Consider the following 17,190-nt stretch of genomic DNA (forward strand, 5'->3'; position numbering starts at 1 on the left):
AAAATTAAGTGGTATATTTATAGAATGGAATATTACTTAGTCATTAAAAATGAAATCTTACCATTTGCAACAGCGTGAATTTGTTTAGAGTGTATCATGATAAGGGAAATAGGCTAGAGAAATACAAATACTTTATGATTCTACTTATATCTGGAATCTAAAAAACAATGCAAGAAAACAAAATGGAAGCAGATTCAAAGTTATAGATACAAAAAGGTAGTTGCCAGAGGGAAGGGGTTTTGTGAAGCAGGGCATAATAAATGTAGGGAACTGCTTTATTGTCTATCTTGAAAATTGACTGACTCTATTAACAAGAGTATACTTTTACTCTCTATGTCTCACTGATCATTTTTATATCCTTACACCAGTACTACCCTGTATTTAATACCATAGCTTTATAACGTTTTGAATTTGAATGGTGTCAGTCCTCTGCTGGTAAAAAATCCACCTGCAATTCAGGAGATCCCAGTTCAATTTCTGGATCAGGAATATCTCCTGGAGAAGGGATAGGATACCCACTCCAGTATTCATGGGCTTCTCTGGTGGCTCAGACAGTAAAGAATCCACCTGCAATGCAGGAGACTTGGGTTCAATCCCTGGGTTGGAAAGATTCCCGGGAGGAGTGCATGGCAACCCACTCCAGTATTCTTGCCTGGAGAATCCCCATAGACAGAAGATCCTGGCAGGTTACCGTCTGTGGGGTCATAAAGAGTTGGACATGACTGAGTGACTAAGTACACAGTGCAGTGTCGATCCTACCAACTATGTTTGAATCTTATACCTTACCCCAGCTTGCCATTTATTTCTTAGCATTCATCTATTCCTTTTTTATTATTATTATTATTTTCTTCATCTCTTTTATTGAGTGGCTAGTATATTCTAGGATTTTGGGGTACATCCATAGTAAGCAAAAAAGTCAAACTCTTCACCTTCCTGCAGCTTACATTTCACTGTCATTCTCTGCTCCTAACCATCCCCTCACATCCACACTGTGCTTGGAGAGGTGACAGACATCACTCAGTCTCCACTTCAGCTCATGGTCTGCACTCACAACAATCACTCTCCCAAACCCTGCTCCCATATTCACATTACATCAGTCTGAGACTCAAGTATATTTCCTCCATCCAGACCCAGCCCCTGGCAGCCCTAGTTTACTCCAGCTCTGGTATCAGGAAGCCATGCCCATCTCTATTGACTCCCTGTTACTTTCCCCATAGTGGCTACTCTAGACATGTCCACACTGTTCATGATTCCCAACTCCACCCTCCCTCCCAGGCTACCTCTCAGCAATTAATTGCACATACCTAACTGAGGAAATCCAACTCCCCAGGTGTATTTTTTAAAACTGTTTTCCACTCTATAATTGTGGACTTACAACAGGAGGAAAGAAATCTCCATCAAACTCTGCCAAAGTTGATTTTTTCTACTGTCAACCTTCCTGGTGATCTGACTCTGGGTGTGAAAACTCCAGCCACAGTCACCCCTCTGCACAGTGAAATAACTCAACTATCAGTCTCATCACTGGGTGGAGAGTTCTGGAACTGTGAAGCATGAGGAAAGACCCTCTCCTCATATTCAAGTAGGACCACAAGCCTCATTTTGGGCAGAGATTTTTTTTAACAGTTCATATAGCTTTCCATGGCAATCCCAAAAATTTTCCTGCTGAAATTATCTATTTGATACTAACTTTTAAACCTGATGTTGCTGCTCAGATGCTGTCCTGTTGCTTGATATTTACTGAGATTACAAAACAGATTTTTGCATCCTCCACATAAAAAACACTTATAAAATAATTTTTTAAAAATGCTACATACTGATGAGTTAAAAATACATGGAAATACAAAGAAGAAAGAAAAAACAAAATACTCCATATTCCATCCCTTACTTCCAGAATAAGTACTGTGAACATTTTGATGAGTGTGTTTCCACTCTTCTCTGTGCCTGACTGTGCATGTATGCATTTCTATGTGAACTGGAAACTGTTATCCAAGTTGTATCTGCCTGTGATACAGGCAGCACTGTTCATGGACAGAGTCCCACATTAGTACCCAGAGATGCAAGAACCACTTGGTAATAGGAGAAGGCTTTTAAATCACCCACTGTCACCTAAGATTTTTTATGCCTGTGGGTGTTTCATAATAGATAATTATATAATAATTTTGTGTTTCTTATATTCCCTGTATATATTCTGAAAATACACTCTCAGTCCTTATCCCAGGTTTGTTTTAAACCTAGAAAATCCTGTGAATTGTGGGTTACCAATTAGTGGTATGTTAGGGAGTTGTATGTGAAGATCTTAATTTAAACACCACCTGCCAGTGAAAATAAGACAATCTACAATTTCTTTCCATTTTTTTTTTAATTGACTTCTCAGGCTAAAAATCAGAGTGTGTGTCTGAAATACAGGAGAAAGGAGCAGGGAAGATAAAGTAAGAGAGAGAAAATATGAGTGTGAGCGCCCGTGGAGCCATTCTCCCTCTTTGCCAGTTGTGCTTATGTTTGTCCACGTCTGTAACGTGGTGGGATTCAGGTCAGACAACTGAGGACTAGCATTGGGCACAAAATTTAAAGAAGTACCAAAAACATGGATTAATGATATTTCAATATAAAATTCAAAATTAATACAGAAAAATTCTTGAAGAAAAGATCAAATTTTAAACTAAAGGATCAGTAACCATATCATGCCAAGCCGTATTGAATTTTGGGGCAAAAAGAAAGACAGTAATTTCATTGAACGTGTAATTTTACTTTATTTTTATAATTTTAAAAATATTAAATGAAATAGAATCTATCTTGATTACTAAGCTTTTCAGAGTCTCCCTAAATTCTGCATCTAAACAAGAAGCTCACTGTCCTCACCTAGTTCAGCCCTTGTCTGTAACACAGGCTAAACACATCAGTCTTCTCAGACACTGAATACATGTACTTGTCCTGTCTCAGAACCTGACCCCCTGAGTGATCTGGAAGAGCAGATAAGTTAGACTGGTTTACAGCTGAAACACTGATCTCTATGATAAGAACTTTCTCCAAAACCTCACATATGGAAACAGCCAGGCAGGGAGTGAATGGTGGTTTCTTTTGGATGGTAAAAACAGTCACATGGTGCTAACCACTTAAAACAATCACTCTCCTCGTAAGAAACATATTCATTTTAAAATTCAGAGCTTGAAACCTTCCCTCACAATATAATCTGTGCTCTTGCTTTTGCTTAATGCTACACATAATCCCAAGGGCTTCCCTTGTAGTTCAGTCAGTAAAGAATTTGCCTTCAATGCAGGAGACTCAGGTTAGATTCCTGGGTTGGGAAGATCCCCTGGAGAAGGAAATGGCAACCCACTCCAGTATTCTTGCCTGGAGAATCCCAAGAACTGGGAGTCCACGGGATCGCAAGAGTCAGACATGACTTAGCGACTACACCACCATCACCACCACACATAATCTCAAGAATCTGGTCATATGCTGTTAGTAACAGGTTATCATGTTGTTAGTAATTATTCAATGTTCCTTTCAAGGCACACATCGGTACTTCAGTATGTCTTTTTAGCACATCAAGTGTAGCAAAAATGATGCTTCAGCCATTCCTTGTTCTAACTGATTGGCAGGGGGAGCAGATGGTGTCCTACTGACACCAGTGCTGACCACGTGGCTGCCCAGTCCAAAACACATGCAGCAGAGTCATCATTCAGAGGTTTTCAGTGGCAAATTGTAGCATTCTTGTTTTCTGATGAACAAGTCTGTCCCGAACTTATGATGACTCATGAGGTTAAAGTAATAAAATTAGTCAGTAGTTTGCTTTTTATTCAGTTCAGTCACTCAGTTGTGTCCGACTCTTTGTGACCCCATGAACCACAGCACACCAGGCCTCCCTGTACATCACCAACTCCTGGAGGCCACCCAAACCCATGTCCACTGTGTTGGTGATGCCATCCAACCATCTCATCCTCTGTCATCGCTTTCTCCTCCCACCCTCAATCTTCTCCAGCATCAGGGTCTTTTCCAATAAGTCAGCTGTTTGCATCAGGTGGCCAAAGTATTGGAGTTTCAGCTTCAGCGTCAGTCCTTCCATGAACACCCAGGACTGATCTCCTTCAGGATGGACTGGTTGGATCTCCTTGCAGTTCAAGGGACTCTCTAGAGTCTTCTCCAACACCACAGTTCAAAAGCATCAATTCTTTGGCTCTCAGTTATCTTTTTAGTCCAACTCTCACATCCATATATGACTACTGGAAAAACCATACCCTTGACTAGACAGACCTTTGTTGATGAAGTAAACTCTCTGCCTTTTAATTAATATGCTGTCTAGGTCGGTCATAACTTTCCTTCCAAGGAGTAAGTGTCTTTTAATTTCATGACTGCAATCACCATCTGCAGTGATTTTGGAGCCCAAAAAAATAAAGTCAGCCACTGTTTCCACTGTTTCCTCATATATTTACCATTAAGTGATGAAACTGAATGCCATGATCTTAGTTTTCTGAATGTCAAGCTTTAAGTCCACTTTTTCACTCTCCTCTTTCACTTTCATCAAGAGGCTCTTTAGTTCTTCTTCACTTTCTGCCATAAGGGTGGTGTCGTCTGCATATCTGAGGTTACTGATATTTCTCCCAGCAATCTTGATTCCAGCTTGTGCTTCTTCCAGCCCAGTGTTTCTCATGATGTACTCTGCATATAAGTTAAATAAGCAGGGTGACACTATACAGCCTTGACGTACTCCTTTTCCTATTTGGAACCAGTCTGTTGTTCCATGTCCAGTTCTAACTGTTGCTTTCTGACCTGCATACAGGTTTCTCAAGAGGCAGGTCAGGTGGTCTGGTATACCATCTCTTTCAGAATTTTCTACAATTTATTGTGATCCACACAGTCAAAGGCTTTGGCATAGCCAGTAAAACAGAAATAGATGTTTTTCTGGAACTCTCCTGCTTTTTGATGATCCAGTGGACGTTGGCAACTTGATCTCTGGTTCCTCTGCCTTTTCTAAAACCCATTTGAACATCTGTAAGTTCATGGTTAATGTATTGCTGAAGCATGCTTTGGAGAATTTTGAGTATTGTTTACTAGCATGTGAGATGAGTGTAATTGCATGGTAGTTGGAGCATTCGTTGGCATTGCCTTGCTTTCGGATTGTAGTAAAAACTGATCTTTTCCAGTCCTGAGGTCATGTCTGAGTTTTCCAAATTTGCTGGCATATTGAGTGTAGCACTTTCACAGCATCTTCTTCTAGGATTTTAAATAGTTCAACTGGAATTCCATCACATCCACTAGCTTTATTCATCATGATGCTTCCTAAGGCCCACCTAACTTCACATTCCAGGGTGTCCAGCTCTAGGTGAGTGCTAGTGATCACACTCTCATGATTATCTGGGTTGTGAAGATCTTTTTTGTATAGTCCTTCTGTGTATTTGAAACACCTCTTTTTTTTTTTTTTTTTTTTCATTTATTTTTATTAGTTGGAGGCTAATTACTTCACAACATTGCAGTGGGTTTTGTCATACATTGATATGAATCAGCCATGGAGTTACATATATTCCCCATCCCGATCCCCCCTCCCACATCCCTCTCTACCCGACTCCTCTGGGTCTTCCCAGTGCACCAGGCCCAAGCACCTGTCTCATGCATCCCACCTGGGCTGGTGATCTGTTTCACCATAGATAATATACATGCTATTCTCTCAAAACATCCCACCCTCGCCTTCTCTCACAGAGTCCAAAAGTCTGTTCTGTACATCTGTGTCTCTTTTTCTGTTTTGCATATAGGGTTATCATTACCATCTTTCTAAATTCCATATATATGCATTAGTATGCTGTGATGTTCTTTATCTTTCTGGCTTACTTCACTCTGTATAATGGACTCCAGTTTCATCCATCTCATTAGAACTGATTCAAATGAATTCTTTTTAATGGCTGAGTAATATTCCATGGTGTATATGTACCACAGCTTCCTTATCCATTCATCTGCTGATGGGCATCTAGGCTGCTTCCATGTCCTGGCTATTATAAACAGTGCTGTGATGAACATTGGGGTGCACGTGTCTCTTTCAGATCTGGTTTCCTCAGTGTGTATGTCCAGAAGTGGGATTGCTGGGTCATATGGCAGTTTTACTTCCAGTTTTTTAAGAAATCTCCACAGTGTTCTCCGTAGTGGCTGTACTAGTTTGCATTCCCACCAACAGTGTAAGAGGGTTCCCTTTTCTCCACACCCTCTCCAGCATTTATTGCTTGTAGACTTTTGGAGAGCAGCCATCCTGACTGTCGTGTAATGGTACCTCATTGTGGTTTTGATTTGCATTTCTCTGATAATGAGTGATGTTGAGCATCTTTTCGTGTGTTTGTTAGCCATCTGTATGTCTTCTTTGGAGAAATGTCTGTTTAGTTCTTTGGCCCATTTTTTGATTGGGTCATTTATTTTTCTGGAATTGAGCTGCAGGAGCTGCTTGTATGTTTTTGAGATTAATCCTTTGTTGCTTCATTTGCTATTATTTTCTCCCAATCTGAGGGCTGTCTTTTCACCTTACTTATAGTTTCCTTTGTTGGTGCCACCTCTTCTTAATATCTTCTGCATCTGTTAGGTCCATACCATTTCTGTCCTTTATCGAACCCATCTTTGCATGAAATGTTCCCTTGGTACCTCTAATTTTCTTGAAGAGATCTCTAGTCTTTCTGATTCTATTGTTTGCCTCTATTTCTTTGCATTGTTCACTCAGGAAGGCTTTCTTATCTCTCCTTGCTATTCTTTGGAACTCTGCATTCAAATCAGAATATCTTTCTTTTTCTCCTTTGCTTTTCACCTCTCTTCTTTTCTCAGCTATTTGTAAGGAGTCCTCAGACAACCATTTTGTTTTTTCACATTTCTTTTTCTTGGGGATGGTCCTGCACCCTGTCTTCTGTACAATGTCATGAACCTCCGTCCATAGTTCATCAGACACTCTGTCTATCAGATCTAGTCCCTTAAATCTATTTCTCACTTCCACTGTATAGTCATAAGGGATTTGATTTAGGTCATACCTGAATGGTCTAGTGGTTTTCCCCACTTTCTTCAATTTAAGTATGAATTTGACAATAAGGAGTCCATGATCTGAGCCACATTCAGCTCCTGGTCTTGTTTTTGCTGACTGTAAGGAGCTTCTCCATCTTTGGCTGCAAAGGATGTGATCAATCTTACTAGCCGAGAGGAGCTACTCCATGTCCACCATCAGGAGCAGTGGTCCAGTGGAGCTACCCCACTTCCAAGGTAAGGAGCAGCGGCTGTGCTTTGCTGGAGCAACCGTGAAGAGATACCCCACGTCCAAAGTAAAAGAAACCCAAGTAAGATGGTAGGCGCTGAGAGACGACATCAGAGTGCAGACAGACTGAAACCACAATCACGGACAACTAGCCAGTCTGATCACACAGACTACAGCCTTATCTAACTCAGTGAAACTAAGTCATGCCGTGTGGGGCCACCCAAGATGGAAGGGTCATGGTGGAGAGGTCTGACAGAATGTGGTCCACTGGAGAAGGGAATGGCAAACCACTTCAGTATTCTTGCCTTGAGAACCCCATGAACAGTATGAAAAGGTAAAAACATAGGACACTGAAAGACGAACTCCCCAGGTCAGTAGGTGCCCAATATGCTACTGGAGATCTGTGGAGAAATAACTCCAGAAAGAATGAAGGGATGGAGCCAGAGCAAAAACAAAGCAAAAACCCTGTTGTGGATGGGACTGGTGACAGAAGCATGGTTTGATACTGTAAAGAGCAATATTGAATAGGAACCTGGATTGTTAGGTCCATGAATCAAGGCAAATTGGAAGTGACCAAACAGGAGATGGCAAGAGTGAACACCGACATTCTAGGAATCAGCAAACTAAGATGGACTGGAATGAGTGAATTTAACTCAGATGACCATTATATCTACTACTATGGGAAGGAATCCCTTACAAGAAATGGAGTAGCTATCATGGCCAACCAAAGAGTCTGAAATGCAGTACTTGGTTGCAATTTCAAAAATGACAGAATGATTTCTGTTCATTTCCAAGGCAAACCATTCAATATCATGGTAATCCAAGTCTCTGCCCCAACCAGTAATGCTGAAGAAGGTGAAGTTGAATGGTACTATGAAGACCTACAAGACCTTTTGGAACTAACACCCAAAAAAGAAGTCCTTTTCATTATAGGGGACTGGAATGCAAAAGTAGAAATTCAAGAAGTACCTGGAGTAACAGGCAAATTTTGCCTTGGAGTACAGAATGAAGCAGGGCAAAGGCTAATAGAGTTCTGCCAAGAGAATGCATTGGTCATAGCAAACACCCTCTACCAACAACACAAGAGAAGACTCTACACATGGACATCACCAGATGGTGAACACCGAAATCAGATTGATTATACCCTTTGATTTTTATTACTCAAGGTGAATTCAGTGCTGTCACTTAATACGGATCTTACAAGGTTAACTCCCTTTTTTGTTAGCTGTTTTTCTGAATAATGAAGAAGGAGGCAGAGGCAAGGCTGATGCATAATCCTGAAGGCCTTCAAGCAGTGGGGCAAGTTTACATTGCTAGGATACCTCCTTCCCTAGAAAGTTTCCCCAAACTCTGGCCCCATCTCTGGGAGTGCTATGCATGTGAACAACTTATTTGACTGAAAAAAACAAAAAGATTGAAACTGGCCAATTAAGGCATCACATGCAGGCAAAGTGATGAAGGGAGGGTAACCTGTCACCTGATCAGAGATGGTCAGAGCTTCTCTACCATAAACCAGTGAGAAGGAATGGCTTCTGCCTGTTTGAGAATATTCATGGGACCCTATCTTCTCTCCAAAGATTACAAGCAGAAATCTCTGAGTCAAAGATGCCAATCTTTAGCATCACTAAAGGTCTATTTTCTTCAGGGCAGGGCCTGAGGGTAAATGCTTATACCTACACATTTATCTAGTTTAATTCTCTGCCAAACGCTGCAAGATTCTGGGGACAGAAATGACAAGATCCAGCCATTTCCCTCAGACTCCCAACCCAGTAAAATGATTGAGGTAATCAGAGGGGATTATAAGGGGATGCAGAAAGATTTCTTTGTCCCACCTGGGATATCATGTGAGAAAAAGTTGAAGTTTCCAGGTAACAGATATGATCTCCATCTAGGGAGAGTGAGTAGAAGTGAGCCAAAAGAAGGGGAGAAACTGGGGGGTCTAAGCAGAGAGAATAGCTTGAGCCAAGGCATGTAAGTAAGGTAGCGCCTTTATTTCTATGTATTCTCAAGATCTGGAATGATGCCTTAAACCTGGTACATGTTCAATGAGGTTTATTGAGTAAATGAATGATACAGACAGAAATACAACATATGGAAAATAGACTGTCATTTTGAAAGTTTGTGAATTTTTGGAGAAGGAAAATCAGAATCACTTTCTATATAATTGAAAAACTCTGCTAGCAACAACAAAATGTAAATTTACTACTGAGTCAAGTATTCTTGTCTAGCAAGTGTCTCTTTATCTCAGGGTTCGGTATTGGCCTCTCTCTGTGTATGTGTCCACTACTATTTCTTTCTGTTGTTTCTTTCATTCTACAACCAGAAGAAAGGTGTATGCTTGCTAAGCCACTTCAATCATTTCTGACTCTTTGCGACCCTTGTTTTGGAAATGATCAGGAATTTTTTTTTTTTTTTTTTTTTTTTGCATTTTGTAAAGATTTTTAGCTGTGGCCTGGTATGGAGAAGTGGTTGTTATTCCCATTTAGTTACTGGAATCTGTATGAACCATTTCCCAAGAAAGAGCAAAAAGATTACCTGTCCATTGTTGTCGATTAGTCTCTAAGTCACATCCAACTCTTTTGAGATCCCATGAACTATAGCCCACCAGGCCCCTCTGTCCATGGGATTTTCCATGCCAGAATACTGGAGTGGGTTGTCATGGCCTGCTCCAGGGAGTCTTCCCAACCCAGTTATCAAACCTGTATCTCATGTCTGCTCCATTGACAAGCAGGTTCTTTAAGCATAGTGGAAAATGACAGCATGGGAACTGGAGTCTATAGTTTCAGGGTTTGGGGCTGGTAGTGTAATTAATTCTACTGAATCATTCACTGAGCTACTACTATCCCTGAAAACTTGAATATTAAATGATTGTCACATGAACCTTAATGGCTAGTGGGGCCTTGTGAAAAATAAAGGGCAAGAAGGTTATGATAGCTAACCTTTAAAGATGGTCTGCATCCACACTTCCCATTCTTGTAGGTACATAGCACTCCTCCCACCAAAAATTGGGTAGTTATTGCCAACTGCCCCAATATTTTATTATTAGATTCAATAGATGCTAAATTACTCTGAATAATTGTTCTGAAGTTTATAAATCTTTACACATTATTTCTTTGATCTCCAGTATGGAGGCCCCAAACTGTGCTCTCTCTGTAGACTGTGTCTGAGCAGCGCTGCTCTCAAGGGCGATTGTGGACTAGAGTTGGAAGAACTGAATGAAAGTGCAGCAGCAGAGGGGAGATTCACTGCAGTGAACAGCATTGGCATTACAACATTCACTCAAATGTTCACTCGGACATATGCCCAAGACTGCAATAACTATGGCTAACCTCAAATATGCACTCATTCCAAGCTCCTTTCTATCCACTTGCTTCTCTGTTGACAAAAATTTCATATAGATAAGATATGTAAATAATTATATGTATTATTATTGATACATATACTGTTTTAGCATTTTTAATGTTTATATGCCTCTAGAACCACAGTGCTATGTTGAGAGGTCAGAGTTTCTAAATAGTTACAATTGTGTAGTCCTTCTTCTCTAGCACACCTTTCAATCAGCAGGTCTTTATTTATTCAGGGAAGGGGCCAAACAGTATTTTTCAAGCATTCAGGCAGAAATGAACCCTGAAACACTATTTCTAAGGCCAGTCTTTGCATTGAAAGACAACACTCCACTGCCTTTGTTTTGGGCAAGTGAAGAAAGCAGCTTGGCATTAATTCAGCTCTGAATACACACACAGTCAGTTATGTCACGTTGTGAGTTGATCTAGTGCCTGCCCTGGGTTTCTCAGACAGCCAAGGTCTTAGCCACAATTAAAATACATGTGGAGAGGGGGAAGGGACAAGGCATGGAATCATGAAAATCTCTGCCTGTTGCTCTAATGCATGTGAAAATTCCCTTCAAGCTTAGAAAACACAATGTCCAAGATTTTACTCAGGGTAACTGATCCAGTAGATCATGAGTGGACCCAGGAATGTGTATTTTAACAAACTTCTTATAATTCCCATGTAGGTGGTGTTAAAGAAAATGTTTGCACCAGATACTTGTTAAAACCAGCAAGATGTGTTTTGTTCAAGTGATTGTTGTAGAGGAAAGAAACTTCAACTCCCAAAACAGCAGTTAGGTGAAGATTTATAGACAACAAGCAGAATAAGGGGGTCAGTGGATGGAAAATCCTGAAAAGAACATGACCAGATATTAAGAAAAGGGAAAGTCTAACTAAACTGACTCAATAGGGTTCAGGCAGGCCAAGGGCAGGGTAGTAGGTCAAGGTTGAGAAGTCAGGCAGAAGACTTAGAGGAGTCTGACTAAAATTATATTAAGGACAGAGTTTTTGTCAGTGGTCCATAGACCAAATCTTTGTAAACATTACTCTAATGATGAAACATGAAAGAATGGGGTAGGACATAACCTTTAAAAGAAGGACATAGCTATTGAGGATACAGCAAAAACTGGTTAGAACCTAGTATGCCCAAGATGGCAGAAGATTTGACTTTCAGTGGACAGTGAGTCTTAGCATACCCTCACTATAATACATTAGCTAAATGATGCATCTGCAGGAGCCATGACAGTTCCAAGGCTGACCATAAAAGGGCAGGAAGTAGGTGGTAACCTAATTCTTGGAAATCTCCACCCCTTCCCCCAAATAATTGAAATAATCCTCCCACTTAACCTATGCAATTTCCCATCCCATAGAAACTAACCACCCATGCACCCCAGCGATGCTTTAGAGACAGACCACACGGAACATGTATGGTTTCTAAATAAACCTGCTTTCACTTTACTATGGCTCACTCTTGAATCTTTTTCTCTGCAAAACCAAGGACTTTTACTTGGTGTCACATTCCAAGGACTCACCTGAGACCTGGTACATAACCATTCTCTCACACGTTTTCTACCACAATAATACTTACATTTATAATATAAAAAAAAAAAGTTCTGATTTTCTTCCAAACTTATAAGAACTTCCTTGTGATTTTTTTGTAGACAACATTAATATCTTCTTAGACCCTCCTGGTCAGACTCTTCATAATAAATACATGCTCCATACTCAGACTTTGTGTTTTTATGGAAGAAAAGGAATTCTTGGCAGGAATCATGGATCCTCAACTTGGTTTCAAGTCCCACTTTGTGCATCTGTGGTAGACCCTTAATAGTCTCACTCTCAGTACCTGGATTATCAGAACCCAATATGTCCATGGTCTTCGTTCTTTCCACTAAGTCACTCCTGACATTGTGATGTTGCCAGAGGAAGGCCCTGGAATAAGTGTCTAAGCTGACCCCACTTGTCCATCTATAACTCATCAAATTTAAATGACCTAGAGGATGTCACATTTTCCAAAATTTACTTCACCCAACAGTATAATGAGGATAATATCACATATCTTCTGAGAAGTTTTATGGCCTTAAAGAATTAATAGATGTCAAAATGCTTTGAAAGCTATGAAATACTTTACTTCTACCAACATAATGTTTTATTGCTCTCTTCCTCCTGGATACCTTTGTAATCTTCATCAATAATTCTGCCTAGAATCTAATGAATATCATGTTAGTTATGCATGCAGGGGAAGGAAGGGCTCATTTATTGACAGTCCCCAGACTCATGGAAGAAAAATAACTGAGTCATGCAAAAGTGTGACTTACGATTGTTTACTTTTATTTTGCATAGAAAAGGAAACATGGATAAATTTCATAGGAGGTAATCCAAAGAGCCTGAACACTTGGCACTTGATAAACTTCTGCTCCCCAAAGACACACACACACACCCCTTTTCTACTCAGCAAATTTAAGACTCTCCTGAAGTTACCTCCCTTGTGTAGCCTTCCTGAAAGGCATATCTAACTACTGTCTTTATTATGCTACCCCTTCCTCCATCTGTCGCAGCAGCCCTCTATCTATGCTGGGTCTGTTTCTTTGCATGCAAGTTTCCCTTAGACTTTTAAGAATGCGATGAGTGTATACCAGGCACCACCCTGAGGCACTAAATAATAATTTGTTTTTTTCTTTAAGAAAAGTTAATAGGTTGGCTAATGCTATTTGTTGGAGTTAGTATGTAGGAGAATTAGTGAAGATGAGATTGTAAGGTGGGAAGAGGAACAATGACATCATCAGTTTAGGTGAGTAGGGGTTGGGGAAAAAGAAGAATGATATTAAGGCAAAAACATTTTTGTAGCTGTGGAAACACAGTTGACTAGAGAAAAGCAGATGACCCTGCCATTTCTACCCCTGCATGCAAAGGTGCTTCAGACGTGTCTGATTCTTTGAAACCCTATGGACTGTAGCCCACCAGGCTCCTCTGTCCATGGGATTCTCCAGGCAAGAATACTGGAGTGGGTTGCCACTTCTACCCTTACCCTCCCTGAAATCTGCATATACCTACAGTCTTGAATTTAAAATCACCCTGCTTCCCCACTGACTTTGGAGCATTGTCCAAACCCCTCAGCTTCTCTCTCTCCAGCCATATCCTTTGCACCAAGCTCATGGTACAGCCAGGGTAAATAATTTGAAACTTTCTAGACTTTCCTTCATTTTTAAACTCCTTTATTGATTTATAATTCAAGTGCCATATAATTCACCCATTTAGAGTGTTTAATTCAGTGGTTTTTAATATATTCATGGATAAGCGCGATCAACACTGAGTCAGTTTTAGAACATTTTCGTTAAATGTTATATCCTTTTAGCTATCACCTCCTTATATGCCCCCTCTCCACCTCCAACCCTAAACGACCTCTAATCCACTTTCTACTGTTATAGAATTGCCACTTCAAGATATTTTTTTATGAATAGAATCATATAATATGTAGTCTATTATCACAGACTTCTTTCATTTAGCATATTTTCAAGGTTTGTTCATATGATATGCAACAGTATGCCATTCATTTTTTAGGTGAATAATATTTCATTATATCGATACACCATATTTTCTTTTCCCATTTATCAGTTGATGGACATTAGAGTTGTGTTTATCTTTTGACTATTACGAGTAATGCTGCCATAAAGAATAATTTGCAAGATTTTCTAGACATATGTGCCATTTGGGGATAAGGTATACCTAAGGATGAAATTGCTGTGCCATATGGTAACACTATGCTTAAGCATTTGAGGAACTGCCATACTGTTCTCCAAAATGGCATTTACATTCCTACCAGCATGGAATAAGTCTTCTCATTTCACTCCATCATCACCAACACTCGTTATTATCTAACTTCCTTACTCTACCCATCATAGTACATGTGAAGTAGGATATCATCGTGACTTTGATTTGCATTTTGTGATGTCTAATGAAGCTATACATCTTTTATGTGCTTGTTGGTGGTTTAGTCACTAAGCCATATCCAACTCTTGTGACCCCATGGACTGTAACCTGCCAGGCCCCTCTGTCCATGGGATTCTCCAGGGAAGGATACTGGAGTGGGTTGCCATTTCCTCCTCCAGAGGATCTCCCCAACCTAGGAATCGAACCTGGGTCTCCTGCATTGCAGGTAGATTCTTTACTGACTTAGCTATGACTATATTACAACTACAGAAATGTCTATTTATATCATTTGTTCGATCTTTTTTTTTTTCTACACAAATATTCGTGGAAGCTTTAATAGTAACAGTCAAAACACTAGAAACAATTAAATGCCCCAAAAAAAGAAATAGATAAAAATTGTAGATCATCCACATAATGAAATATTGATAGGAAACAATTGATATATCTCAAAATAACTGTGTCAACTGAAAGAAGACAGAGAAAAGAAAGAGAATAAAAATAATGATTTTATAACAGAAAATTCTATAAAATTCAAACTTTTGTTTGCTTTTTTATTGCAGTTTATATCTGATATAGAGCAATGTACACATTTAAGGTGTACAGGGTAGTTATTTCATACACACACACACATACACACACACACACACACACACACACATATATAAAATGGAGTGATTATCACATTAAGTTTACTAAGCATACATCATCTCATATAGGTACAAAATTAAAGAAACAACAATTCTTTTTTTCCTTGTGGTGAGAAGACTTAAGAATTCCTCAGATAATGTTCATACATACTTTATCAGTTTTAATTATTTTATTATGTTGTACATTACATTCTTAGTACATCAGCTCAGTTCAACTCAGTTCAGTTGCTCAGTTGTGTTCCTATGGACCGCAGCACACCAGGCCTTCCTGTCCATCACCAACTCCCGGAGTTTACTAAAACTCAAGTCCATTGAGTCCGTGATGCCATCCAACCATCTCATTCTCTGTTGTTCCCTTCTCTTCCTCCCTTCAATCTTTCTCAGCATCAGGATCTTTTCAAATGAGTCAGCTCTTCACATCAGGTGACCAAAGTACTGGAGCTTCAGCTTCAACATCAGTCCTTCCAATGAACACTCAGCACTGATCTCATTTAGGATGGTCTGGTTGGATCTTCTTGCAGTCCAAGGGACTCTCAAGAGTCTTCTCCAACACCACAGTTCAAAAGATCAATTCTTCTGTGCTCAGCTTTCTTTATATTCCAACTCTCACATCCAAGAGAAAGAAATGCAAAAGAGTAAAATGGTTGTCTGAGGAGGCCTTACAAAGAACTGTGAGAAGAGAAGCCAAAAGCAAAGGAGAAAAAGAAAGATATACCCATTCGAATGCGGAGTTCCAAAGAATACCAAGGAGAGATAAGAAGCCTTCCTCAGTGATCAGTGCAAAGAAATAGAGGAAAACAGCAGAATGGGAAAGACTAGAGATCTCGTCAAGAAAATTAGAGCTACCAAGGGAACATGACAGACAAAGACGGGCTCAATAAAGGACAGAAATGGTAGGGACCTAACAGAAGCAGAAGATATTAAGAACAGTTGGCAAGAGTGCACAGAAGAACTGAACAAAAAAGATCTTCATGACCCAGATGATTATGATGGTGTGATCACTCACCTAGAGCCAGACATCCTGGAATGTGAAGTCAAGTGGGCCTTAGGAACTGTCACTATGAACAAAGCTAGTGGAAATGATGGAATTCTAGTTGAGCTATTTCAAATACTAAATGAAGATGCTGTGAAAGTGCTGTACTCAATATGCCGGCAAATTTGGAAAACTCAGCAGTGGCCACAGGACTGGAAAAGGTCAGTTTTCATTCGAATCCCAAAGAAAGGCAATGCCAAAGAATGCTCAAACTACTGCACAATTGCACTCTTAGTACTTATTTATCTTATAACTGGAAGTTTGTGTGTTTTGATCATCTTCCTCCAATTTCTCCTCCCATTAACCCCACCACCTCCAGTAATCACAAATCTGAGTACATTATTCAATTTGTTTATATGATTTTGAATATAATTGATCTACAACACTATGTTCCCTGGAGAAGGCATGATAACTCACTCCAATATTCTCTCCTGGAGAATCCCTTGGATGGAGAGTCTGGTGGGCTATGGCCCATAAAGTCACAAAGACTCAGACACAGTGTGACTTAGCATGCATCACACACAACACTATGTTTGTTCTTATTACACAGCATAGTGATTTGATATTTCTATACATTGCAAAATGAACACCACAATAAATCTAGTTATGACATCACCAGATTAGGATATTATATAGTTAGTAACTACTATATATTCCCCACACTGTACATTTTATATCCATGACTCATTTATTTTGCAACTGGAAGTTTATACTTTCAATTTCTCTCTCCTATTTCTTTCCTATTTTCACCTCCCTCCTAGAAATTACTTGTTTGTTCTCTATATCTGTAAATCTGTTTCTCTTTTCTCATGTTTGTTAATTTGTTTTATCAGTTCAGTTCAATTCAGTAGCTCAGTTGTGTCTGACTTTTGTGACCCCATGGATTGTAGCAAGTCAGTCTTTCCTGTTCATCCCCAATTCCTGGAGCTTGTTCAAATTCATGTCCATCAAGTCAGTGATGCCACCCAACCATAGCATCTTCTGTCCTCCCCTTCTCCTCCTGCCTTCAATCTTTCCCAGCATCAGGGTCTTTTC

The sequence above is a fragment of the Muntiacus reevesi genome, chromosome 3, assembly GCF_963930625.1.
Source record: "Muntiacus reevesi chromosome 3, mMunRee1.1, whole genome shotgun sequence".
Classification (NCBI taxonomy): domain Eukaryota; kingdom Metazoa; phylum Chordata; class Mammalia; order Artiodactyla; family Cervidae; genus Muntiacus; species Muntiacus reevesi.